The sequence below is a fragment of the Castor canadensis genome, chromosome X, assembly GCF_047511655.1.
Source record: "Castor canadensis chromosome X, mCasCan1.hap1v2, whole genome shotgun sequence".
Classification (NCBI taxonomy): domain Eukaryota; kingdom Metazoa; phylum Chordata; class Mammalia; order Rodentia; family Castoridae; genus Castor; species Castor canadensis.
This window is the reverse complement of record NC_133405.1, coordinates 47935399-47961993: the sequence shown is the minus strand read 5'-3', so window position 1 is coordinate 47961993 and position 26595 is coordinate 47935399. Positions and strand designations below refer to the sequence as shown.

General features: G+C 37.3%; 1 long non-coding RNA gene across 2 annotated transcripts in view; it reads right to left on the bottom strand.

The window, feature by feature from the left end:
* Positions 1–18812: 18812 nt before the first annotated feature.
* LOC141419693 (uncharacterized) overlaps positions 18813–26595 on the bottom strand; it is a 136175-nt gene continuing 128392 nt past the window's right edge. For both annotated transcript variants that reach the window (XR_012444312.1, XR_012444311.1), the window contains 2 exons: positions 25523–25660; positions 18813–20378 (listed from right to left, as the gene is read on the bottom strand). This is a non-coding gene — a long non-coding RNA (uncharacterized lncRNA). The remainder of the gene's footprint in view (positions 20379–25522; positions 25661–26595) is intronic.

The following is a 26595-nucleotide window of genomic DNA, read 5'->3' as shown; positions in this document are numbered from 1 at the left end:
TCATCCTCACCAACACCTGTTGGTGGTGGTGTTGCTAATGATGGCTATTCTAACAGGGGTGAGGTGGAATCTTAGTGTGGGTTTAATTGGCATTTCCTTTATTGCTAGAGATGGTGAGCATTTTTTCATGTGTTTTTTAGCCATTTTAATTTCTTCTTTTGAGAAAGTTCTGTTTAGTTCACTTGCCCATTTCTTTATGGGTTCATTAGTTTTGGGAGAATTTAGTTTTTTAAGTTCCCTATATATTCTGCTTATCAGTCCTTTGTCTGATGTGTAGCTGGCAAATATTTTCTCCCACTCTGTGGGTGGTCTCTTCAGTTTAGAGATCTTTTCTTTTGATGAACAGAAGCTTTTTAGTTTTATGAAGTCTCATTTATCTATGCTATCTCTTAGTTGCTATGCTGCTGGGGTTCATTGAGAAAGTTCTTACCTATACCTACTAACTCCAGAGTATTTCCTACTCTTTCCTGTATCAACTTTAGAGTTTGGGGTCTGATATTAAGTTCCTTGATCCATTTTGAGTTAATATTGGTATAGGGTGATATACATGGATCTAGTTTCAGTTTTTGGCAGACTGCTAACCAGTTTTCCCAGCAGTTTTTGTTGAAGAGGCTGCTTTTTCTCCATCGTATATTTTTAGTGCCTTTGTCAAAGACAAATTGGTTATAGTTATGTGGCTTCATTTCTGGGTCCTCTATTCTGTTCCACTGGTCTTCATGTCTGTTTTTGTGCCAGTACCTTGCTGTTTTTATTGTTATTGTTTTGTAATATAGTTTGAAGTCAGGTATTGTGATACCTCCTGCATTGTTCTTTTGACTGAGTATTGCCTTGGCTATTCGTGGCCTCTTGTGTTTCCATATAAATTTCATGGTAGATTTTTCAATCTCTTTAATGAATGTCATTGGAATTTTGATGGAAATTGCATTAAACATGTAGATTACTTTTGGGAGTATCGACATTTTTACTATGTTGATTCTACCAATCCATGAGCATGGGAGATCTGTCCACTTTCTATAGTCTTCCTCAATCTCTTTCTTCAGAAGTTTATAGTTTCCTTTTGTTAGGTTTAACCTAGGTATTTGATTTTTCTTTGAGGCTATTGTAAATGGAATTGTTTTCATACATTCTTTTTCAGTTTGCTCATTGTTAGTGTATAGAAATGCTAATGATTTTTCTATGTTGATTTTATATCCTGCTACCTTGCTGTAGCTATTGATGATGTCTAGAAGCTTCTGAGTAGAGTTTTTTGGGTCTTTAAGGTATAGGATCATGTCGTCTGCAAATAGGGATATTTTGACAGTTTCTTTACCTATTTGTATTCCTTTTATTCCTTCCTCTTGCTTAATTGCTCTGGCTAGGAATTCCAGTACTATGTTGAATAGGAGTGGAGATAGTGGTCATCCTTGTCTGGTTCCTGATTTTAGAGGGAATGGTTTCAGTTTTTCTCTGTTAAGTATAATGCTGGCTGAAAGTTTGTCATATGTAGCTTTTATGATGTTGAGGTACTTTCTTTCTCTTCCTAGTTTTCTTAGAGCTTTTATCATGAAATGGTGTTGGATCTTATCAAAGGCTTTTTCTGCATCAATTGAGATGATCAAGTGGTTTTTGTCTTTGCTTCTGTTAATGTGGTTTATTACGTTTATTCATTTTCGTATGTTGAACCACCCCTGCATCCCTGGGATGAAGCCTACTTGGTTGTGTTGAATAATCTTTTTGGTGTGTTGTTGAATTCGGTTTGCCATTATTTTGTTGAGGATTTTTGCATCAATGTTCAGTAAGGAGATTGGCCTATAGTTCTCCTTTTTGGAGGTGTCTTTGCCTGGTTTTGGGATAAGTGTAATACTGGCTTCATAAAATGTGTTAGGCATTTTTCGTTCCCTTTCTATTTCATGGAACAGTTTAAGGAAGGTTGGTATCAGTTCTTTAAAGGTCTGATAGAATTCATCAGAGAATCCATCAGGTCCTGAACTTTTCTTTTTGGGGAGACTCTTGATTGCTGCTTCAATTTCATTTTGTGTTATAGATCTATTCAGGTGATTAATTTCCTCTTGGTTTAGTTTTGGATGGTCATATGTATCTAGAAATCTGTCCATTTCTTTAAGATTTTCAAATTTATTTGAATGTAGGTTCTCAAAGTAGTTTCTGATGATTTCCTGGACTTCCATGGTGTTTGTTGTTATCTCCCCTTTTGCATTCCTGATTCTATAATTTGGGTTTTTTCTCTCCTCATTTTAGTCAGGTTTGCCAGGGGTCTATCGATCTTGTTTATTTTTTCAAAGAACCAACTTTTTGTTTCATTGATTCTTTGTATGGTTTTTTTGGTTTCTATTTCGTTGATTTCAGCTCTTGTTTTTATTATTTCTCTCCTTCTATTTGTTTTGGGATTTGTTTGTTCTTGTTTTTCTAGGAGTTTGAGATGTATCATTAGGTCATTGATTTGGGATCTTTCAGTCTTTTTAATATATGCACTCATGGCTATAAACTTTCCTCTCAGGACTGCCTTTGCTGTGTCCCATAGGTTCCATTAGGTTGTGTTTTCATTTTCATGACCTACAGGAACTTTTTAATTTCCTCTTTTATTTCATCGATGATCCATTGTTCATTAAGTAATGAGTTATTTAGTTTCCAGCTGTTTGCATGTTTTTTGTCTTTACTTTTGTTGTTGAGTTCTACTTTTACTGCATTGTGATCAGATAGTATGCATGGTATAATTTCTATTTTCTTATATTTGCTGAGACTTGCTTTGTGCCCTAGGATATGATCTATTTTGGAGAAGGTTCCATAGGCTGCTGAGAAGAATGTATATTGTATAGAAGTTGGATGAAATGTTCTGTAGACACCAACTAGGTCCATTTGATCTATTGCATATTTTAGATCTTGGATGTCTTTATTGATTTTTTGTTTGGATGACCTATCTATTGATGATAATGGGGTGTTAAAGTCTCCCACAACCACTGTGTTGGAGTTAATATATGCTTTTAGGTCTTTCAGGGTATGTTTGATGAAATTGGGTGTGTTGACATTGGATGCATATAGGTTGATAATTATTATTTCCTTTTGGTCTATTTCCCCTTTTATTAGTATGGAATGTCCTTCTTTATCTCACTTGATCAATATAGGTTTGAAGTCTACTTTGTCAGAGATAAGTATTGCTACTCCTGCCTGTTTTGGGGGGCCATTGTCTTGGTAAATCTTCTTCCAGTCTGTCATCCTTAGCCTATGCTTATTTCTGTTGTTGAGATGGGTCTCCTGTAAGCAACAAATTGTTGGTTCTTCCTTTTTAATCCATTTTCTCAAGCGGTACCTTTTGATGGTGAATTAAGTCCTTTAACATAAAGTGTTAGTACTGATAGGTTTGTGGTGATTCCTGCCATTTAGTTGTCATAGTTGTTTGAAGGTTTGAGTGTGTGTACCTAAGTTGAGGTTACTCTCTACTTTCTTGCTTTTTCTTTTCCTATCATTTGGTACTGCCTGTCCTTTCATGGTTATGTTGGGTTTCACTTTCTGTGTGCAGAATCCCTTGAAGAATCTTTTGTAGTGGTGTCTTTGTGGTCACATATTGTTTTAGTTTCTGCTTATCCTGGAAGACTTTTATTGCTCCATCTATTTTGAATGATAGTTTTGCTGGGTAGAGTATCCTGGGGTTGAAGTTATTTTCATTCAGTGCCCGGAAGATCTCACCCCATGCTCTTCTTGCTTTTAATGTTTCTGTTGAGAAGTCTGCTGTGATTTTGATGGGTTTACCTTTGTATTTTATTTGTTTTTTCTCTCTTACAACCTTCAATATTGTTTCCCTAGTTTCTGTACTTGTTGTTTTAATGATGATATGCCGTGGGTAGTTCTATTTTGATCCAGTCTGTTTGGTGTCCTGGAGGCCTCTTGCATCTGTATGGGAATATCTTTCTCTAGATTTGGGAAATTTTGTTATTATTTTGTTGAATATATTACACATTCCCTTTGCTTGCACCTCTTCTCCTTCTTCGATGCCCATGATTCTCAAGTTTGGTCTTTTGATGGAGTTGGTGAGTTCTCGCATTTTCTTTTCACATGTTCTGAATTGTTTAATTAATAGTTGTTTGGTTTTTCCTTTAATTACCATTTCATCTTCGAGTTCTGAGATTCTTTCTTCTGTTTGTTCTGTTCTGCTTGATTGGACTTCCATTTTGTTTTGCAATTCTGTTTCATTCTTTTTTCTGAGGTTTTCCATATCCTGGGTGGTTTCCTTTTTAATGTTGTCTATTTTTGTCCTGAGTTCATTTATCCATTTATTAATCATGTTCTCTGTTTCTCTTTGGTGTTTATACAGTACTTCTATGGTTTCCTTTATTTCTTCTTGTGCTTTTTCAAATTCTCTATTTTTGTTGTCTTGGAATTTCTTGAGTGTCTCCTGTACATTTTGGCTGACCTTATCCAGTATCATCTCCATAAAATTCTCATTGAGTACCTATAGTATATCTTCTTTTAAATTATTTTTGTTGGCCTCATTGGGTTCTTTGGCATAGTTTATCTTCATTTTGTTTGAATCTGTATCTGAGTATCTGTTTTCTTCATTTCCCTCTGGTTTCTGTACTAATTTTTTGCTGTGGGAAACTGGTTTCCCTGTTTTTTCTGTCTTCCCGTCATTGCCCTTAGCATTGTTATTGTCCCTGTACTGTGTGCACTTAAGTATTTTCTGGCTAGTAATAATACCACTAGTGATATTTAGAATGGTAGGGTGAGAGGGGATGGAAAGCAAAGATGTTAAAAGAAAAGGGAAAAGCAAATAATCAAGTAGAAAAAAAACAAAACAAAGAAACAAACAAAAAAGTTTCAAAGATATAAACAGGGAGAGTCAGTGTAGTAATCAACCGTTGGCTGAAAAAGCATTAGAGAGACAGAGAGAGGATTGAAAATAAAAAATAAAAAGAGTAAAGTTCAGAATAAAAATAAAAAAGTAAGTAAATGAAAGAAAAATATATATATAAAATAAAATATAATAAAACAAAATAAAAAATAAAACCTCCAAGTTCAAATGCAATGAAGTTTCAGTCTTTATAATTTTGGTGTTCATCCCTCAGCCTCCATATCCTGGAGATGGTGCTTCAGATGTTGTTCTGTAGTTGTCTTATCAAAGGGGAGACAAAAAATAGAAAACTGCACACACAAAAAAAAAAAACCACCAAGTGTCCCAAGTTCAAATGCAATACAGTTCATTAAGTTTTTCAGCATGCAGGTGTAGTTCAATTGCTTTCTCATCAAAAGCAGGGAAAGAGAGAAAAAAAGAGTCTGGAGACAGGTCTGTGAATGGCTATCTGCGGCTGTGGCTTGCCTGCCTGCTGCTGTCAGCCTGCTGTTGCTGGAGGTGTTATTTATGCAGATCTCTAGGGTGAGCTTAGCACTCACCTGGCCCCACCGGCTATGTTTACTCAGAGTTCTGTGCATGATGCCACTGCTACAAGCTTTCCCCTTTCCAAGCACACTGGAGGAGGTGACACTGCACCCACTTTCTCAGGCCTGCCTGTTTATTTACAGCTCACATGGGAAGTGGGTCTTCCCCCCTCTCCTGTGGAGTTTTCCTCCCACCGCCACTTTTACAAGCTTTCCCGCTCCTGATTGCTGAGCATGTGCTGCTGCTCCTGCTGGCCAGAGTGTTTCTTTACAGCTCACGTGGGAGGTGGATCTTCCCCCTCTCCTGTGGAGTTTTCCTCCCTCCACCACTCTCACAAGCTTTCTAGCGCCTGGTTGCTGGGCGCATGCCCCCCGCTCCCACCAATGCCTCTCCGGCCAGGCCCAGCTTGTTTATTTACAGTTCTGGGAAGGATTCCCCTCCCTCCCTCTTTGGAACTCAGGGTGCCCCACCCTCTTTGCACGTGTCTTTATTGTTCTTATTGCTTATTATTCAGTTTCTCTTTTTTTCCCCAGGTGGGGGTCGGTGTGTCCAGGGGCTATGCTGATCTGGCCCAGGGTTGTCTGTGGATGCACCGCGTACCGCTTAGTTCACCTTGTCCATGTCTTCCCAAGCCATCTGGGCACGGACGACTGGCAGCCCGGGGGCCCTCCTGGTTTCTCCGTTTAACATTAAGTGGAGATTCTCTGCACAGGCTGGAGGTGTGGAGGGGTCAAAGTTTTGCCTCTTCTTGGTGGCCTTGCCTGCAAGGTGTGTCTCCAGTGTTTCTCCAAGATTTCACTGTAGGAGGCACACTTTCTGCTTCCTCCCTCTAGCTGCCATCTTGGAATCCCACTACCTTCATCTTAGAGCATCACAACTGTTCTCAGAGATAAGAAGTAGCTCTTCTCAGATTTAAGAAGCAAAGAAAAAAATCTCCTTTGCATTCATCATGGGGACTCTATCCAAGAAGCCACTGTGTTCTTCCTGGGATACAGAAAAAAAGGCCATCTTGGGACAGTATCATGTCTGTATACAAAATCCTAGAATGTTTTCTACAGTTTGTGAGGAATAATACAAGACAGGTATCTCAACCAGCCCTATAGTTTTTTCTGCTTCTCCTGGATTTGAAGTAGTGTTGTAGCTCTATAGGTAACCTTTCCAAAAATCAGAAAATTGTTCAAACTAGTAGACAGATGGGGGTTAAGTGGCTCTTACTACTTCAGTGGTGTTTGCCCATAAGTACTTTCCTTAGCTGCTCTGTCTCCTAGCTTCCTTTTCTGACAAACATAAAATAGCAACATCTCTTCAATACTAAGGTTCACAGGAAGACCCAAAAGCACATTGTGTTTCATCTGGAATATATAGGATAAATACCCATGTCAAAAACACAAGGTAATTCATAGCAACAGGTAGCCCATCTGACTCATAGGAGAATTAGATTTCAATCTAGGCATTATGGCTTCTAATTGTGAGCAATTTAATTTCCCACTGGCAGATTATTACGTATTTATCTAAACTTTCTCACAGTCTGCATGGGGAAGAGAAATAAGATTTATTGTACAACCTTAATTCTAAAATAGGGAAACCAAAAAGGTAGTGGCCAGTAAGAATGTAAAACAATATCTTCCTCAATAATAATTGAAGAACATGACTATGAAATCATTCTACACTTTTTCACACACTAAGTGTCAAAACAAAAGAATGCAAACTCATGTTAGTACAGACTCTGAGGAAGGAATGTGCTGCTCCTCAAAAGGAAGCAGAGAGCTCAGGTCAGCAATGATATTTAATAGTCACTAAAACAGGCATTTAGATCTGGGCATGGTGTCACCTGTCTATAATCCCACCACTCAGGAGGCTGAGGAAAAAGGTTTGTGATTTCCAGACCAATCTAAACTATATAGCAAACCTAGTCTCAAAAAAAAGTGCAAAAAATAGTAAGGAAAAAAAAGAGAAATGGTCTTGTCTTTCTTCACTATTCATCACCATAGGAATGATTATTAAAAATATCACAGGGAGAAGGGGGGAAGAGAGAGATAGAGAAAGAAAGAATTTTGTCCATGTTTGTCTCTTCATTCCCCAGTGTTTGCTGTTTTATATCTAGGGCTTAAAGTATGCTTTTTAGGAATTCATGCCAGATTTTAGCATACCTAATTTTTCATGTTTTTAAGTTTTATATGGATGTATGAATCATGTTGGTGTTATTTTTCTTCATACCCTCAAAATATAATTCTCAATTTTTAAAATAAAAGCATGTGCTTAATATACACAGATGTTCTGAAATTCCCTTATATAAAATTTTTGAAATGAACAGTACTCAGTAGTATATCCCCAATATAGCCACTCTTTCTAGGTTTACATATAACTTCAGAAATCTCATTTTCTGTACCTATAGGAATCTCATTCTTCTCTTCCTCTTTCCTTTTCTCTCTCCTCCTCCTTCCTACTCTGTACCCTTTCCCCATCTCTCTCTCTCTCTCTCTCTCTCTCTCTCTCTCTCTCCCTCCCTCCCTGTTTCCCCTCCCTCTGCAGTGTTCTCTTTGAGTACACGATACTAAACAAGTTCCACCTATGTTAAGCTAGATTCAAATTCTTAGTATTTGAGCAATTTTGCAAATAAAATATCTCAATATATCTCAACTTAACTCAATCTTAATTTTCTAACTCTTGGTTTGTGTTTAAATCAAAATGTGCTTCAGGGGTCCCTAAGTACATCCTCAGGGTCGATTGTTATCTCTATGGATGTAGTAGTCACAATAAGATGTTAAGTCTGAAGTTAGTTTAGTACAGTGAAAACACTATTCAAATAGACGAGAGGATGTGAAAGGGAAAAGGCACACTAAGCACAGTCTTAGTAAAACCAGCTCAAACTTCTATGTTTGAGTGAAGTGTTGCTACACAGGGAAGCTCACCTGAACCTTTGAATCCAGAGTTGTCGGTTTGTCACATAGACATGCAGACCTTAGACACTAGTCCCTCTCTCCACTTTAGAGTCAAAGCAAGCATTCACCTAAATGATAAGCTTAACTGTTCCATCTGGCCCAGTACGGCCCAAGGCCCCATGGATACAAAGATAAACTGATGGGGATAACTATTCCAAAGTACAGGGGTTATCTCCCAGGAGTGAGTCTAGTGCTGGTTCTGAATTCAGTCCTTTCTTTTGAATTTACTGTGTTTGAGGAAACCAGTCTGGTCAAGTTAATCCTTTCCTGCCCAGTTGACTTCTCTGGCCTTTGGCTTAGTCTCACCTAGACCAAAATTATCACATTTTTTTTCTGTGTAACTACATTTAGTATCTCATTTACACAAATACAGCAAGAGTGTCAGTTTGAATATGCCTAATAGTTGAGATAGACAGTGTAGCAAAGGAAATAAATAGTCCATCCTATAAAGGAAACACACATTTAATATTTTTGTACTTATTTGACTAATTTCTCCTCTACATCTAATATTATTTGTACCTTGTGATAAATGTAAGTAGAACTATTGAACATGACAGCTCATAGTTAGCTAAATCCAGTTCTGCTTATGGCCAGTTTATGTAAGTATTATATCTTGAGAAGCCTTTTTAGCTCAGTCTCCCAATACATTTTATCAGTATTATCATATGTGTCATTTACATAAGACAGTTGCTCAAGTTGGGAGAACTTGGACTTACCAAGGGCTACTGCTTTATTCCCATCAGAAATCCACTGTTTTTTTTCTATTTCATTTAATATCTTTTCATCCACAAATCAAAGGTAATATGTATTTGTGTTTAAAATTCTGTGCCTTGTTGGGCATGCTATTATTATAATTCATCCACTATAACCAGGGACTTTTATTATTATTTGATCATTGGGGTTTATACTTGCACAGTAATTAGTATGCCAGAAGCTATACACTGCACAAACTGATGTCCCAGTAGGGAAACAGTTTCCAGAAACTCCTACTTAAATGAAATCTTGTGCTGTAAATGTAACCTGAAAAAAAAAATAAAAAATACTGATATACCACTGGAGTTCTACTTAGTCATTAACCAAAGGACCAGTTCATCATTATATAGTGTGACCACAGAATGCAAGTGAGGTTTGTAAGCTTCCATTTGACCTTGTCAGATTAAGAAAAACAGGGGTGATCCTTGACAAACATATGACTTTACAGTTTTGAGGACTGGAATATAATTGTACTAAAAGAAAATAGCATTTTCTTATTCTGAGCCTATATTCTGACAATATAATATTGCATTTCTCTTATTCTATAACCCATTTATTCATCCCTTTACCTTCAACTATAATTGCTTTCTGTTTCTAGTTTTTCTTGATTTTTCCCTAACTTTTCCATATTAGGAAAGGATGTCAGGTTCAACTATTGTGTTAGTCTGGATTATTGGCCCCAATGCCAGTCTAGTCTATCATAAGCAATTTCCAATAGTTTCTGTGTAAGGAGAAACTCAATCCATTCTCATTCAAATAGGATAAGGTCATATAAATATAGAACCAGTGAGCTTTCTTGACTACATAGGCAATGCAGCTCTATTCACTGTCAAACCCAATTTGCCAGATGGGATAAAAGGAAAAAATTCCATCATATCAGGCCCTTAGGAAATGCGCAAAGTGTCTATTACACTTTCTTGCTTAGAGATCATCGCTCATTCTGGCACGTGCAGTTGCAGCCTTGGTCCTGTGACCACTGAGTCTGATAGAAAAAATACTGGATTGATATGGGCATGCAATATCTATCATCTCGAGAGAGAGAGAGAGAGACAGAGATTATATATATGTATATATATATAGAGAGAGATTATATACAATATCCTCCCTTTCAGCTTTCCAAAATTCCCCCCCAAATCAGAAGAACCTACCTAGTTTGGACCCTACATCGCTTCCTCCCATGTTGAATTGTGACCACACAGTCATGAAAACGTATAAGCTAGTGTTTCATACTTTTATCTTCACACATTCTAAACAGCAAATGGTTTATTGCCTATACCAATTTACTATCAAATTACTTCTCTGAGGATTATATATGATATTATATTATACATACACTGTCATGATATCCCTTTGACCACTGTTGAGTTGTATGTGCTATAAAGGGTAATCTTTGGCTCTGGCCCCAAAAATTATAAGTTGGTGGACTAAATCATTACAGTATCTTATTTATTTACTACAGTACTGGGGACTAAAGCCAGGGCCTTTAGCATGCAAGGCAAGCACTCTATCACTTGAACTAAACCCTTAGCCCTTTTGTTTATATACATTTAATGAGGCCTAGGACACACACTTCTCTTGCCTCTGCCTCCTAAGAAGCTGAGGTTACAAGTTTGTGCCACTGTGGCCAGCTTAGAACAGTATATTGTGTTCTGATCCTTGATAGTGTTTTGAAAATTTGCCTCTACTATTCAGCATGCAAAGCCTAGCCCATGGTAAGCACCTCCTCTTATCAGGACCTATTTATAGTATCCTAGGGATACTGGCACTAGGTTGATGTAGCTATGTGCTATTTATGTGTGGGGCACTCCCCCAGGGTGATCTGCCACTATTAGCCAGCTTTTCATTACTATAATGAAATACTTGAGGCAGGTTAAATTCATAAAGAAAAGAGGCTTTTTTAATTCATAGTTTTGAATGTTGAAGGGCATGACCTCATGTCTGGTGTTGGACATCTTGCTGGTAGAGTCCCCAGATCCTACATGGAATCAAATGTCAAGAGACAGAAAGCATAAATATATCTGTGCTCTCTAGCCCACTTCTTATAAAACCACCAGATTCCAATCATGGGAACTCTGTCCTAATGACCTTATCTAAACTGTGTTAGTCAACTTTCTGTTATTATAACAAATACCCAAGATAAATCAACTTATAAAGAGAGAGGGTTTATTTGGCTCCCAGTGTTTGAAGTTTCAGTCTAGGATCAGTTGGACCCCATCACTATTACTTTGGGCCTGTGTTTGAATTAGTACATCATGGTGACATCAAACAGTAGAGGAAGTCCATCCACCTTATGCTCAAGAATAAGAAAGACAGAGAAAGATACCAGGGTTCTACAGTCCCCTTAGAGGGCACACAATCTCTGTGACCTAAAACTTTCCACTAGGCCCACCTCTTATAATGGTTCTGCTGCCTCACAACAGCACTACAGTCTAGGGACCAATCCCTTAACACATCAGCCTTTGGGGGACACTCCAGTTACAAATTGTAGCCTAAACGTAATCATTTTCCAAAAGCTCCACCTCTAAACACCTTAGGTTAATTAAATTTCCACCTTTTTAGTAACATTAACTTCTAACTTTGGGGTCTAAACTCCTGCATGAGTTTGGGGAGAGAAACCATGTGCAAACCATAGAACTAGCCACATCTCTCTGTAATCTTTGACTCTCTGTGTGGCTGACAGATTGTTCTTGTTGGATTCAGAAGGTACAAGTAGTAAATGATGATGATCAGCCCACCTCTGCATTTCTGCCGCTACACCATGTTCACTGATTCCATGGACCCAGGTGGCCACATCAAGGAAGCACACTGGAATGTCTACTTGCTGATTCCAACCTCCTTCTGAGTGGTAAAAGGGGTTCTTCTGATGGGCATTGACATATCTGACTTTAATGGGCTCTAAATTTCCCACTGTGATTTCCATGGGTTTGTGATCCATCCACTGATCCTTTAATAGTTCAGTTTTCTCTGCTGATCTGCCTGAAGATTATGGCTAAGCCATTTCCCCTACCCCATTCCACTTATCTCACCTCTTTATTCCTCTTATGAGTCAGAATAAATACAGACAATTTTTATTGCTGTTCAATTCTATCACCGGAAGGAAAAGAGCTTACAATTCAGCCCTTTGAGCTAATTTATTCTTACTTTCTTGAATCAATTTTTCCATCATGAATTATAGTGCAACAGTCTTTCAAACAATGCTGCCAAACTATACTGCAGCTACCAATCCATAATCTAAGGCTCTATTTATTTAACGGCTGAGAGCTGTGCATAGAGAACCACCCACATGGCAATAGAAGTTGCCATATTCTCAGGTGATTCTAAAGTTGGCCTAAGAGAAAGGAATATATTTAATCATGAATGCAGTGAATGTGCATTCTTGCTTTTCTCCTATAGAATGTCCTATTTTATCTTGCAGCTGGACACTGCCTTCCTTATAGACATTACTCAAGATGTTATGAATAATAGTTTCAAGATTATTTTGTGTCCTCCAGTTATAGTGGCAACTTCAATAAGTTCTGAATACCAAAACAACAATTTTCTCTCAAACAGTGTGTAATACACTGCCATATCTGGGAAATTTTCTGCTTCAAAAGTTCAGTGCTCCCTGCTGGGCAGCACTCATTTACATTTGCCATAGGACCTGGTCTGCAGAAATACAAGTTGCAGCGACTTCCAAACTAATATCTACACGTACATTATAAGAGCTCCCATGTCATTGATTAAGCCACCATATTTTGCATCTCAGATATAGCCTGTTGTTGTTTAGGCATTCATTTAAGGGCTTCTCATAGATGGTTTTAAGGATCAGAGTTAACAGCATTCCTAGATATGATATACTATATATATGTATATCTCACCTCCCAAACAAAACCCAAAAAGTGCCATGCTTCTTGCTTATTTGTAGTGGTAAAATAAAAGCATTTTATTTTTAGTTGCTAGTGAAATGTCTCAGTGTTTGCTAACCATGTTGTTCCTAAAAATATCAGCATTTAGGCAGGTCCTTGCATCTTTGCTGGATTTGTCAACCAGCTTTGTTATCATGTGCGTCACCACTGCATTTAAGTCAGTTAAAGCAGTTTGTACTTCAGTTTCTGATGTTATTTTGACATTCTAACGCAGCTATATTATTGCACTCCATAATACATCAAATCCAAATCCCTCCTAACCAGATTATGATGATCAGTTGGTGAATTCAAATAACCCTGAGATAAAATAGTAAATATAAATTGGGATTTTTTCTATACAAAAGAAAAATTGTAGCTGCTCTTTATGACTAGAATTTTAAAAAAGCATTTTCACAATCACTGAGTAGTTGCCTTCTTTAGCTTGTAATTTTCCATTGTTTTGGACTGATGAAGCTGTAAGAGCTATTACATTTTCAAACTCAGTAGTCTATTGTTAGTCTCCATGAACCACCTGCCTTTCCTTTTCTTTCTTTTTACCTTGGCAGTACTGGAATTCAAACACAGAGTTATATGCTTTATAGGCAAGTGCTATACTTCTTGAGCCATGACCCCTATTTATTTATGTAGCTTTTAAAGTAATTTTTCAGGTAGGGTCTTACACTTTTTATGTGGGGTCAGCCTCAGACAATGATTCTCCTACCTATGCCTCTGTATAGCTGGGATTATAGATATGTACCACCATACTGGACTTATTTTTGAGATGTGGTCTTGCTAAGTTATTGCTCAGGGTGTCCTCAAACCATGAACTTCCCAATCTCTACCACCCAAGTAGCCGGGATTATAGGTTTGAGCTACTAGGCTCAGTGCACCTGCCTTCTCATTAGCCACACAGAGGACTATGGCACTGAGAATTTGTTAGTTGCAACATCAAGCTTCTAACATGTCATTAACTAAAGTGGTTATCTATTTTTCAGACTGACAACCTGAGTAGGTTTGAGAAATTAACTAAATATGTAGCATGTTCAGTTAATGCTAGTCAAAGGGTATTCATATATGCCTTTTGTTTTACCATACTAGGTAGTTTAAAGAAATGCAAATCAAAACCACATTCAGATTCCACCTCATTCCTGTTAGAATGGCTATCATCAAGAATAAAATCAACAATAAATGTTGGCAAGGATGTGGGGAAAAAGGAAGCCTCATACACTGTTGGTGGGAATGTAAATTAGTGTAACCACTATGGAAAGCAGTATGGAGGCTCGTCAAAAAATCTAAACATAGATCGGCCATATGATCCAGCAATTCCATTCCTGGGGTATATCCAAAGGAATGTAACTCAGGTTATTCCAAAAGCACCTGCACACCCATGTTTATTGCTGCACTATTCACAATAGCCAAGTTATGGAAACAGCCAAGATGTCCCACTACTGATGAATGGATTAAGAAAAGGTGGTGTTTATAGACAATGGAATTTCATTCAGCCATAAAGAACAGTGGAATTTTGATATTTGTAGGTAAATGGATGAAACTGGAGAACATCATCTTAAGTGAAGTTAGCCAGATTCAGAAGGCAAAAGCCATATTTTTTTTCTCGTATGTGAATATAGATCTAATACAAATACAAGCAACATTATGAAAAACAGGTTATGCTAAGGGGAGGTGACCTATGAGAGAGACAGCAAAAAAAGGAAGTAACAAGGTGAATATGGTAGATGTATTTCATAAAAGAAGAGTGAATATAGAATATTTAAACATGTTGAAATCACCATTAGATTGGGACTAAGGAACAAAGGAGAAAAATAGAAGAGATGAAAGTCAGGGTTATAATACATATATACATGGAAATGTCATGAGGAAACACTTTGTATAGCTATCTTAAACAAACAAAAATGTCTTTTTATTCAAAAATGGAGAACAGGAAGGTAAACCAGGCCATGTCTGGGTATTGGCACCAGTGGGAGGGGAGAGGATATAAGGAAAAGGTATAGGAGGGTGAATATGGTAGAAATATTATATACTCATGTATGTAAATGGAAAAATGAGATCTGTTGGTACTATTCCAGGAATGGGGGAGAAGGGATAAAGGAGAATGATGAAGGGAGTAAATTCAACTGATATATTGTAAGAAATTTTATAAATGGCACAATGTACCTCCATCACAATGATAATAAAACAAATCAAAAAAATATTCCCCAATAGATACAGTATTAATCTCAGTAATACCTGTAGGGAGAGAATCTTCATCCACTTCACATAAATCTGTTCAAACATTTCATTTATCATCCAAATATTAACCTTAATTTAATCAGTCATTTCATCCTCTTGTACCCCCACTACAATGGTGTCAACTCTACTGGCCAAAGCCACTTTATTCAATGCACTCCTTAATAAACTATGTAAAGACTTCTCCCTTGCTAAAGAAAGTCCCTTGACTATTCTCTTTTCTTTTCCCATTTTCTGGTGAATCACTATCATTTGCTTAGCATCTATGAGATCCCTGGAGGAAGCTGAGGTGACAAATCTGATAAGCTTCTTAAACCATTGCTTGACTTAGGGTGACATGGGAAGCATCTCCCTAAATCACAGCAACTACATTGATCTGGATAAGGTATATTAACTGGATAAATATCTGGTCCTTGTAAAGTCAATACAGCATGACTTGCATATGCCACGTATCAGTTGCTTCATCATTGGCATCCCACTTAACTTTTAAAGAAGGTGAAAAAATTCCACATTTCAAGATAAATGAATTATGCAGTGCTTTTTATTCAGTCCAAAAGGCTAACTAGCCCTATTAGAAGAACCTGATATGTGTTCAGATCAGGTACAGCCATATTCTGTAGTAAGCAGTGGTCTTGTATCAACCCAAACAAATTCCTCAATTCTGCAATGTTTAAAACCAAGGCAACTACTACTAAGTTAGTCACTGTTACAATCCAATTTTACTCAAGGTTCTTCAGGAAACTGATTAGATTGATCCACAAAAGGAAGCAACTGTTTAACATTGAACACTCATTTGTTTCAGTGGTTTCTTGATTGACTCCACATGGAATACCTTCTTGGTGATCAGAAGTCATAGAGGTGCTATTTGTTTTTAGTATAATTTTCACTTTTGGTAGCACTTCTGAGACTAGAAGCTGAGTGAAATTTCAAACTGAGTGAAATATGAGTTCAGTGCAGTATTATGATCCACATCAACACTGTCCTTTCCTTTTGTTTTATCTGGTACAGATAAAAAAATAAGTAAGGAGGTATGTATTTAGCTTATTTCTCATCATTTTGCATTTTCTCATGTATCTAGGTGGCAAACTACTCAGGATTGTGTCTATCAATTTTAAATTCCATTTTATGCAACTTTTACCTCCAGTGACTGATCACATAACAGCTACTTCCTCAGGCAATGGATGACTCAGTAGCCATCTAGGTGTCAAAGGTTTATCATCCACCACCTTTTTTTCCTTTTATTTCCCAAATGATGTCAGGGTCATTCTAACAAATCCCACTTCTGACACCTTCATTAAGACTACACGGAACTTCAATGATTTGCTTGAAGAATCCAGAGAACTCAGAGAAGCCCCTGTACTCAAGGTTATAACCTTCTAACAGTGAAAGGATACAAATTAAATCATCAAAAGGTAACGGTGTGTGGGGCAAATTACAAGAGTAATCAGGATCAAGTTTTCAAGTATCCCACAGAAGTCACATATGGACACACCTGAAGTTGTGTATGCCAGCTAGGGAAGATCACTTAAGCCCTAGAATCCACAGGTCATGTAGGCATGTAGCACCTGCATGACCCACCACACCTACTTACATTGTAGCCCACTCCCCAGAACAAAAACAGGTATTCACAATAAATCACACTGTTAGAATCAATAAAATAGGTATCAATAAAATAAAAGGGCTCAGACATACAAAAACAAACTTATTAGTCAGAACATGCCAAGGACTCTAAAGTCATTGATCAGGAGCCAGCCAAGAGCCAATCCTGAAGACAAGTTCTTCTTTAGCATGTACATGGTTTGGACAATTTGGGTCTGCTGAGATAATCCTTCTTAGCCCACAATAAAGTTTAAAGAATACATACTAACCTTGCCAAATCCATGCCCAATAAATGAAAAGTTTTCTAAGATTCATCAAGAAATAAATTATCCATACTTCTAATGAAAATGATTTATTTCCCACCATTTTTCTTAGGTTAAACATAATACCACTGAACAAAACATTGTTTTCATTTATATACTAGATATGCATACTTTATAAAATGTTAATTTGGAAGTTATATTCTGATATTACTTACCCAGTTAGTTAAATGTCATATACCTAAAGGAAAAAAAATACTATGAAGTTCTCTCTAAATAAGAACATGTTTCTTAATACTATGCTCACAAACAATACCTATGGAAATTTTTTCTCACTTTTTATTACAGATCTCCCAAAGAAATTTCAAGTTGTTACCTTGGAACTTCTTTCATGATGTGACCTATATAAATGTAAAGATACCTGAAATTTCTAGAAAAAAATAGAGAAGAAACTTCTTTTTACAATAATAGTACAGTCCATAATGGTCCTGTGCAATAAAACTATTTTGACTGTTCTGACACCTTACTGATGCTATATGAATATTTGAATTGCCTCGTATAGATAAAAGGAAATTTTGATAATTGTTTATTTGGGTATTCAATTGATAGGACAATTTAGGAAAGTATTAGGCATTTGCTGAAGTTTCCATTTTTTCCCAAGTAATATCCATGTTGGCAGGGAAATTTTGAGTACATGCTGTCAAAACTAAAACTTTTAAAACATTTATAAAATCATAAAATTAATCTCAAATATATGCAAACAATGGAAAACTTTAGTCCTCTTTCTGATTGTCCAAACTTCTTTCTATATTCAAACAGAACCCAATTGAAAGTATCACAGGCTAACTAGATCTCCATGCACAAGTGTCAGGCTATTTTAGGACACAAAAACAAGAGAAGTGAATGAATAACTGGTGACTCAGCTACTTCCAACTCTATTCATGAGATGCCAACAGTTTCTTTCAAGTAAAACAGGTCTACAACACAGCTTCTTCAATAAGATATGTACACTTTCTAAACAGACACAAACACACATACACACATGTGCATACACACAGTCATAGCAATGGCTGACTATCAATATAGCTCCTATAGATATACATATGCTGAATTTCCTGCTTATAAAACATCACAAATAATTATTTGTGCTTCTAAGTACTAAATAGGATTTCCCGGTTATTATTAAATTAGAATATCAGCAAAGCAATCAGTTTAACATTAGCTTTCAATGGAAATTGGGAAATACAAATTCATCCTCAAAGTCAATATAACCAATAGATAAATGAATAAAATATTAGACAAGATATACCAGTAATCCTTAAACAATAACCAATAGTGTAAAAACAAAAAGGATATTGACACAATCAGTTAAAGTAGGCAGAAAGGATAATTAATCTTTGTTCTAGAATTCCTCTCAGACAAACCAAACCAGCACTAGTCTGTATTCATGACCACCCAAGGACATGAAAATAACAGGTGCTCAAGCTGGCAGGGATCTCAAATTCCATACAGCCCCAAACCCGGTGAAAATATTCAATAGCTCCAGATGACCTGGCACACAAGATTAACACATTCTTTCCATGACACCTTAAATGTATCATCGGGATCACCGGCTTACATCACAGCTAAGTACCTAACACATGACTCACAATGCTAAACTAGTGAATGAATAAATGAAATAGAACAGCATTTGTTAGTACACGGACTCTGAGATGACTATAATGAAGATATGGCAGACACAGAATGTGAGTAATATGTGAAAATTAGATCTTTCCTCCACCACAATCTTCAGTTGACTCATGACAACAGCATGAAAACATCAGCAGCAAGAGGTGATTTTAACATTTTTATTGTTATAATTAATATAACATTTTACTGGTTTTAAGTATAAAATTCAATGTCTTTTTAAAATTAAAGTTATGTAGTTTTACATCCATCACCACAGTCTATGCAAACTATTCAATTTTAGAACATTTCTGATATTTCAAAAAGTTCCCTTGTGCCCAATTTCAAGGTCTTTTCAACTAAGCCCAGATCCAGACCCCAGGCAACAACTCATATGTTTTCTGTCTCCATGAACTTGATTTTTCTGGATATGTCACACAAATCAAAGCACATACTATGTGGCCTTTGTGACAAGTTCATTTCATTTAATATAATGTGTCCAAAGCCATAACTGTTTTAGGATTTATCAGAACTAACTTCTTTTCATGGCTGAATAATATTCCATAAATATACCACATTTTCCTTATCCATTAATCAGTTGGTGGACATTGGATTGTTACATTTATTCATAAGTATTTTATTCATTTTATGTTCTCGTGTGTAGAACTGATTTCTTAATTTCATTATTGTTATTGTCCATTGCTAATGTAAATAAACAATTGATTTTTATATATTGTTCTTTGTATCTTGCAATCTTGCTAAACTGATTCTTTAGCTGTGATATTTTATATAAATTCTTTAGTGAATTCTATATATGAGATCATGTCTTCTGCAAGTAGGAAAAATTTACTACTCCAATTTGTGTGCCTTTTATTTCTTTTTCCTAATTTATTTATCTTTTTGTGGTACTGGAGTTTAAACTCAGAGCTTTGTGCTTGGAGCAGGCACTCTACCACTTGAACCACTATGCAAGCCCTTTTTGATCTGGTTATGTTCAGAGATAGGGTATCACTTTTTACGCATGCTGGCATGGACCATTATCCTCTTATATTAGAATCATACTAGATGACCTCAAAATCAGAATGGAAATGACAGAGGAAAGATCCAGTGAACCTGAAGTGAGGTACATAGAGATTTATTCGACACATTCAATCTAAACCATATATACAGCAGAAACCTTGGGACAAGAACAGAAACTCTAAGATTCATATCTTTGGAGCCCTAGTACAGAATAAAGATGTAGTACAAATATAAAACATTTCAGTAAATTATGGCAGAAATAGTCACAGATTTGGTAAAAGATATAGTTACCAAACTCTAACATGGATAAACTCAACAAAATCAATGCCAAGTTACTGTAATCAAATTACTGAAAACTAAAGATTTGCAATGATTGAGATATGCAGAAGTAAACAATGCATAACATAGGGAAAGAAATGTAAATGGCTGTATAAAGACAAACATTTTAAAACTACAAAGACAAAGGAACTAGAATGGCAAAATCTCTTTTCTCCTTGCTGTTGCTCTTTGGTGTTTGGCCATCAGCAGCTGATCCTACAGGAAGTGATCTGTTCACAAGTAGCCACTAGAGGGTCACTGCTTGAACCAGCTCCAACTGTGAGGAGGACTGCTCCTGCAACATATCCTCCAGCACCTTGGCCTGCTGGGAAAAGCAGAAGGCTGGCTCAGTAGCCATGGCAGAATGGCAAAGCCCTTTTTGACAAAAAAGATTAAAGTTGAAGAACTCTCACCATGCAGATTTAGTACCCAGCATAATGCCACTGTAATCAAGGCATGGTGCTATTGGGGCAGGGCTAAGCATGTAGATTAATGGAATAGAGAGTCCAGAAAAGACCACATATGACCATATGATTTTTTTTTGTGGCACTGGGGTTTGGACTCAGGTCCTCATGCTTGCTAGCCGGGCACTCTACCACTTGAGCCACTCCACAAGTCCTTTTTGTGTTGTGTATTTTTGAGATAGGGTCTCCCAAACTATTTGCACTGGCTGGCTTTGAACCGCAATCCGCAATCCTCCTGATCTCTGCCTCCCAAGTAGCTAGGATTGCAGTCATGAGCCACCGGTGCCTGGCTCAAAACTTAAATTTTTAAAGTGTGAGGCACGTTTGTAACACAATGTAGACCAAAACATACAGAAATTCAGGTAGTTATATGGAATATAGAACTTAGAAAAATTATAGAGAAAGTGAAATTTGTCATTATCATCTCTTTATTACCATAATGTTATAGATGAATTTATTTTATTTTATATATTTTTTTTTGCTTCTCTATACTTTCTAAATTTATCACAACAATTATTCATTCCTTTTGTGATTGGGAGAGAAAAAGTACTTGTTTTAAAAAAGTACAAAAGAACTCTGAACAGTAATGTACTTTAAGATTTTACCTCTCCCTGTTATGCTTCCAGGTTTGTCTGGACGTGACCTCGTCCCCCTTTGAAGTCCTACAAGGTCGTTTTGATTCTCTTGTGGAATTTGTCATTTCCACCTTATATTAAAATATGTAGTGCTCACGTTTGTGGCCTTTGTACACAGTACTTGAACACTGAGTTCAAATACATCACACACACACACACACACACTGTAAGGAGGAAAGGAGAATAATAGTGACATTCAAGGAGACAGGATAGAAGAACCTTCACAAGTCAGACAGACTTCCATAGGCATCCACAGATAGGCTTCAGACAAAGAAGAATGTAAAGTTGGCCCTTTTCTCAAAGCGCATGTAAGGTCACCAAGTAGCCTCTAGACCCTTCCTGGGAAGAACTCTGTCACTCCAGTATTTGTCTCTTGAGACTGTGAAGAGCTGGGAGGAAAATGAGAGCAGAGGCAAAGCTGGAAAAGCTCAACTAAGATAATAAAATAATAAAATTCCGCAGGTACCTTGGCTAAGCCAGCTTACTTCTACGTAAATGCTTCATATTCGCCAACCAATGAACACCCTTACCGAATGCCTACGTGCACTCGGCACTGCTCTGAGAAATGCTAAGAACTTTATGAAGTGTAAGGAGTTTGCAATCTAATATGCATGCATGCCAACACATCCGTGCACGCGTGTCTGCACACATTGAAAGGTAACTCAGCTACGAGGGAATGTGTAATAAGAATCAAATGAATATATTTCATGCAGACGCTGTAGGAGCTCAGAAGACAGCGAGAGTGCCGTGCACTGGGGTGGGCTGGGAAGATTTCTACACAAGGTGGAATTGGGCAAGACTTTCACATGTCTGAAAGCCAATGGTAATTAACGCACTGCATTATTCTTTCAACATAGACTAAAAGCAGATTACTGTCCCACAGCATAGCAAGAACCACGAAGGTAGCGAAGGGCAGCGCTCTGAAGGATGCTTAAGGTAAATGCAGCTGCAGGGAGCAGGCTTTTCGAGGCTTGAGTCCAGGGGACCCCTAGGTAAATAACCCTGTTTCATGCAGTAATGCTTGTAACTATTAACAGCAGCTGTTCTTCAAGCTTTCTGGTAATAATGGCCAACGAAATCAGGTAAAATTTAAAGAAAAATGGTGGAATTTTGCCCTTGATTTTACTCCTGGTTTCAGCAAAGAGGCCTGCTGCCACAGCCTTCAGCTGGGAACTTAGTGTGTAAATGATGTAACTTCATGGAAAAAACTAGAAGGGGCCCTTGTATTCCAACATAGGAGAGGAGATGCAAAAATCAATTACATCTGCTGCCACATAAAATCACCAGCAGAAACAGCTATCTCCAAGCTGTCTTTCCTTCTTTGTGACCAAGGAGATAGACAAACATCCTCTAAGTTTTCCTCTCACTTGTCAGTGTAAACACAGTCCCAAGACTCTGAAGGAGGACGGTGGAGTGCCTCAGGTGGCACAGGGCCTGCCTAGCAAGCAAGAGTGAGGCCCTGAGTTCAAACCTCAGTACCACCAGCAAGAGAGAGACTCTAAGGGAGGCAGAAAACTGTGGTTCTCCAAATGGTGGGTAGGAGAAGCCTCTATGTGTCCCTTACATCTTTTTAGAAATGTCAGTTTAAAAAAAAAAAGCCGCACACCTGTAATTCCCGCACTCAGGAGACTAGAGCGGAAGGATCCCAAGTTAGAAGCCAGTCTGGCCTCCAGAGTGCGACTCTGTCTCAAGCAAACACAAACAAACAAATAAACAGGAATTTTGTAAACCCAGGGCTGGAGATGTGGTTCAGTGGTAGAGCTCCTACCACCACCAAAAAAAAAAAAAACACCAAATAAGCCCACAGTTTGGGTTTCTGAAAATTTTGTAATATTTAATAAAAATACCTTGCTATTATTTCATCAAAAGCCACCATACTATTCCTATCAGTCCTTGGGATGGATGACTGAGTTGGCCATATGAGGCCTTTTGGTCAAGGACTGCAAACATTTTAAATCCCCAATACAGAGTGCCTTGAGGGAAAAGAATTTGAAAGCACAGTGCGCTGTGGAAGCGCTGCCGTTGGCCTTATCAACCCAAAGTTCCTGCACCCGCTGTCCTTGCTGGCCACACCTGACCAGATGACCCACACCTGCAGCAGAAACATAACGGTAAGAGCAGGAAATGTCTATCTATCATATTACAGCTCTCTTGACTGCCGGAGTCTCTGTAAACCACTTAGAAATAGCCTCAGTTTACAGACCGGAATACGGACCTCTGGTCTGTCCTTTGTTTCTTTACAAAGGAACAAATTGCAGGCAGAAGGATTTTTGGGGGTGGAGCGGCTTGACATGAAGTGTGAAGGTTCAAGACCAAGTCCCTTATGTAAAGCGTGCTGAGCGTGAAAATAATCTGGAACTAGATAGGGTGATGTTTGTTCCACATGGTGAGTATACTAAATGCCACCAAGTTTTGTACTTTTTAAATGGTCAAAATAGAAATGTATATTATGTGTATTTTACCACAATAAAAAACAAAAGGTGGATTGTTGGGGGTGTGGCTCAAGTGGCAGTGTGCCTGCCTGGCAAGTGCAAGGCCCTGAGTCCAAACCCCAGTACTGCAAAAAAAAGAAAGAGAGAAAGAGAAAGAAGAAAGAAAATGCATTAACCACTGAGTTCCATTTCTACAAATTCTATTCACTTTTTTGTGTTGGGGGGAATTGGGGTTTGAACTCAAGGCCTCATGCTTGCTAGGCAAGCACTCTACCACTTGAGCCACTCCACTGTCTGCTTTTGTTTTGGGTATTTTCAAGGTAGGATCTCAGGTAGGATTTGCCCAGTCTGATCTGGAACAGCAATCCTCCTGATCTCTGTCTTCCAAGTAGTCAGGCTTACAGGCACCATGCTCTATTCACTCTTTGATATTTGATATTTAGTTGCTTCTTATGTTTTTATAGCCTTTCACTCATTTAAATATATTAAACAGATTATAATAGTTTGCATCTGCTATTAAGTCTATGTCTACATCTTTGTTTTATTGTTTCTGATGGTGATGGCTTGTTTATAGAACTAGGAATTGAACTCATGTTTGCAAGTGCTCTAACACTCCACCAGCCCTTTTGTGTGTTGGGTATATTTGAGATAAGGTCTTGAAAACTATTTGCTGAGCTGGCTTTGAACTGTGATCCTCCTGATCCCTGCCTCCCAAGTAGATAGGATTTCAGGTGTGAGCCACCTGCGTTCAGCTGGCCATCTGATTTTTGACAACAATTGCAAAAATAATCAGTGAACTGATTTCCATTCATATGCAAAAATACAAACTTACCTTAAGCCACACAACATGTACAAAAAGTAAAGCAAAAATCAATCATAGAGACTAATTAAGATGGAAAACGGTAAACGTTTTAAAAGAAAACATAAAAGTTCTGGGTGACTTTGAATTTTGCAGCTCTTAGGTATGACTTCAAACATATAATCCATGAAAGAAAATATTGATCAGTTGTACTTTTTGAGAATTAAAATTTTAGATCTCTGAAAAGACAATTTAGACAATACAATTTACATTACATAAGATGAGAAAGTATTTGCAAGTTGAAATAAAATGGGACTTATATGCAGATGATATAAAAAGATAATATCTAATTATATTTATAATTATATATATTATTTTGTAAATATTATTATATTTAATAAATGCAATAGTAAGACAAAACCAATCCAATTAAGATATAGTCAAAAATTTGAAAACAAGCTAGGCACCAGAGGCTTATGCCTATAATTCTAACTTCTCATGAGGCAGAGATCAGGAAGATCTCAGTTCAAAGCCAGCCTGGGCAAATAGTTCACTAGACACTATCTCGAAGATACCCAACACAAAACAGGGCTGGCAGAGTGGCTCAAGTAGTAGAGTGTCCATGTAGCAAGTGTGAGGCCCCGAGTAAAAAAAAATTGTGAACAAACTTCACTAGGAAAGACATTCAGCTGACAAATAAGCACACAAAATGTGTTCAAATCATTATCATTTAGAGAAATACAAATTAGTACCAAAATGATATACCAATATACATTTATTAGAACAAAAAGAAAAAAAGCTAAGTAAAACTGACAATGTCATCAGTTGGCAATGATGCAGAATAACTGGAATTCTGATTCATTGCTAATAAGAATGCTAAAGAAGTTGTTAATTACTTTAAAATTTTAGCATGTACCTACCATATGGATCTCACAATTCCAGTCCTAGATGCTTACCTTCATGAAAAGAAAACCTACATTCACACAGAAACTTGTGCATGAATGAATTTTTATAATATTTTGTTCATAATTGCCCTAACTGGAAACTACCTGAATATCTATCAACAAGTGAACAGATAAATTGTGGTTCACCCAGGCAGTAGAATACTATTCAGTAATAAACAGGAGAAGACTTTATACCTGTGGCAGCACATCTGCAATGGTTTCAAGCTTAATGAAAGAAGTCTGTGTCATATGATATTATGGATGAAAGAAAATGCCGATCAGGGAGAATAGATCAATGGCTTCCAGAGTTTCAGGAGCTGGATGAAGATTTGGCTACAAAGGAAAAGCACAAAAGACTTTTTAGATGGGATAAAAATGTTCATAATCCTCACTGTAATGATGATTACACACATCTATTCAGGTCTTAAGAGTAAACAAACATAAATATAACATGAATATAAAGATTAGCAAATATAACTATTTATGTGTGTTTATGTTGAATATTGGTGGTTGGCTGCATGTGTGTATACATATTTGTCAAAACTCATTTTCACTTGAAATCAGTGAATTTTAGCATGTAAATTATAATTCAATAAAAGTGACTTTTTTTCTGGTTCTGAGGATTGAACCCAGGGTCTCATGCTTACTAGGCCAGTAGTGCTTTACTACTTAAGCTACACCCTCAGCCCTTTTATTTTTATTCTGTTTTTGACATAAAATTTTGCTATGTTTGCCCAGGCTGGCCTCAAACTTGGAATCCTCCTGCCTCTGCTCTCTGAGTAAACAAGTGATTTTTAACAAGTTTAAGAAACTGACAATGAAAAATTTGAAATATTTCTCTTCAGATGTTTAAGTAAATTGAGAAAATAAAAATAGAGAAGTAAGTTCTGCTTGTAAATTAGAATGCTAGTAATCTTTAGAGATTCATTTTCCTCAAACTGTTCTATAAATCCAATAAATAACCTAACAAACTTTTCTGTGTTAACATGATAAATCTAATATTTGCATGGAAATATAAGTTTTAGAATATTCAGATTCCAAGATGGTGGCTAGAGGGAGGAAGCAGAAAGCGAGCCTCCTATAGTGAAATCTTGGAGAGACACTGGAGGCACACTTTGCAGACATAATCATTGAGAAGAGGCATAACTTTGACCCCTCCACACCTCCCGCCGGTGCAGAGAATCTCCACTTCATGTTAAACGAAAAAACCAGGAGGGCCCCCGGGCCGCCAGTAGCCGGCACCCAGACGGCTTGGGAAGACACGGACC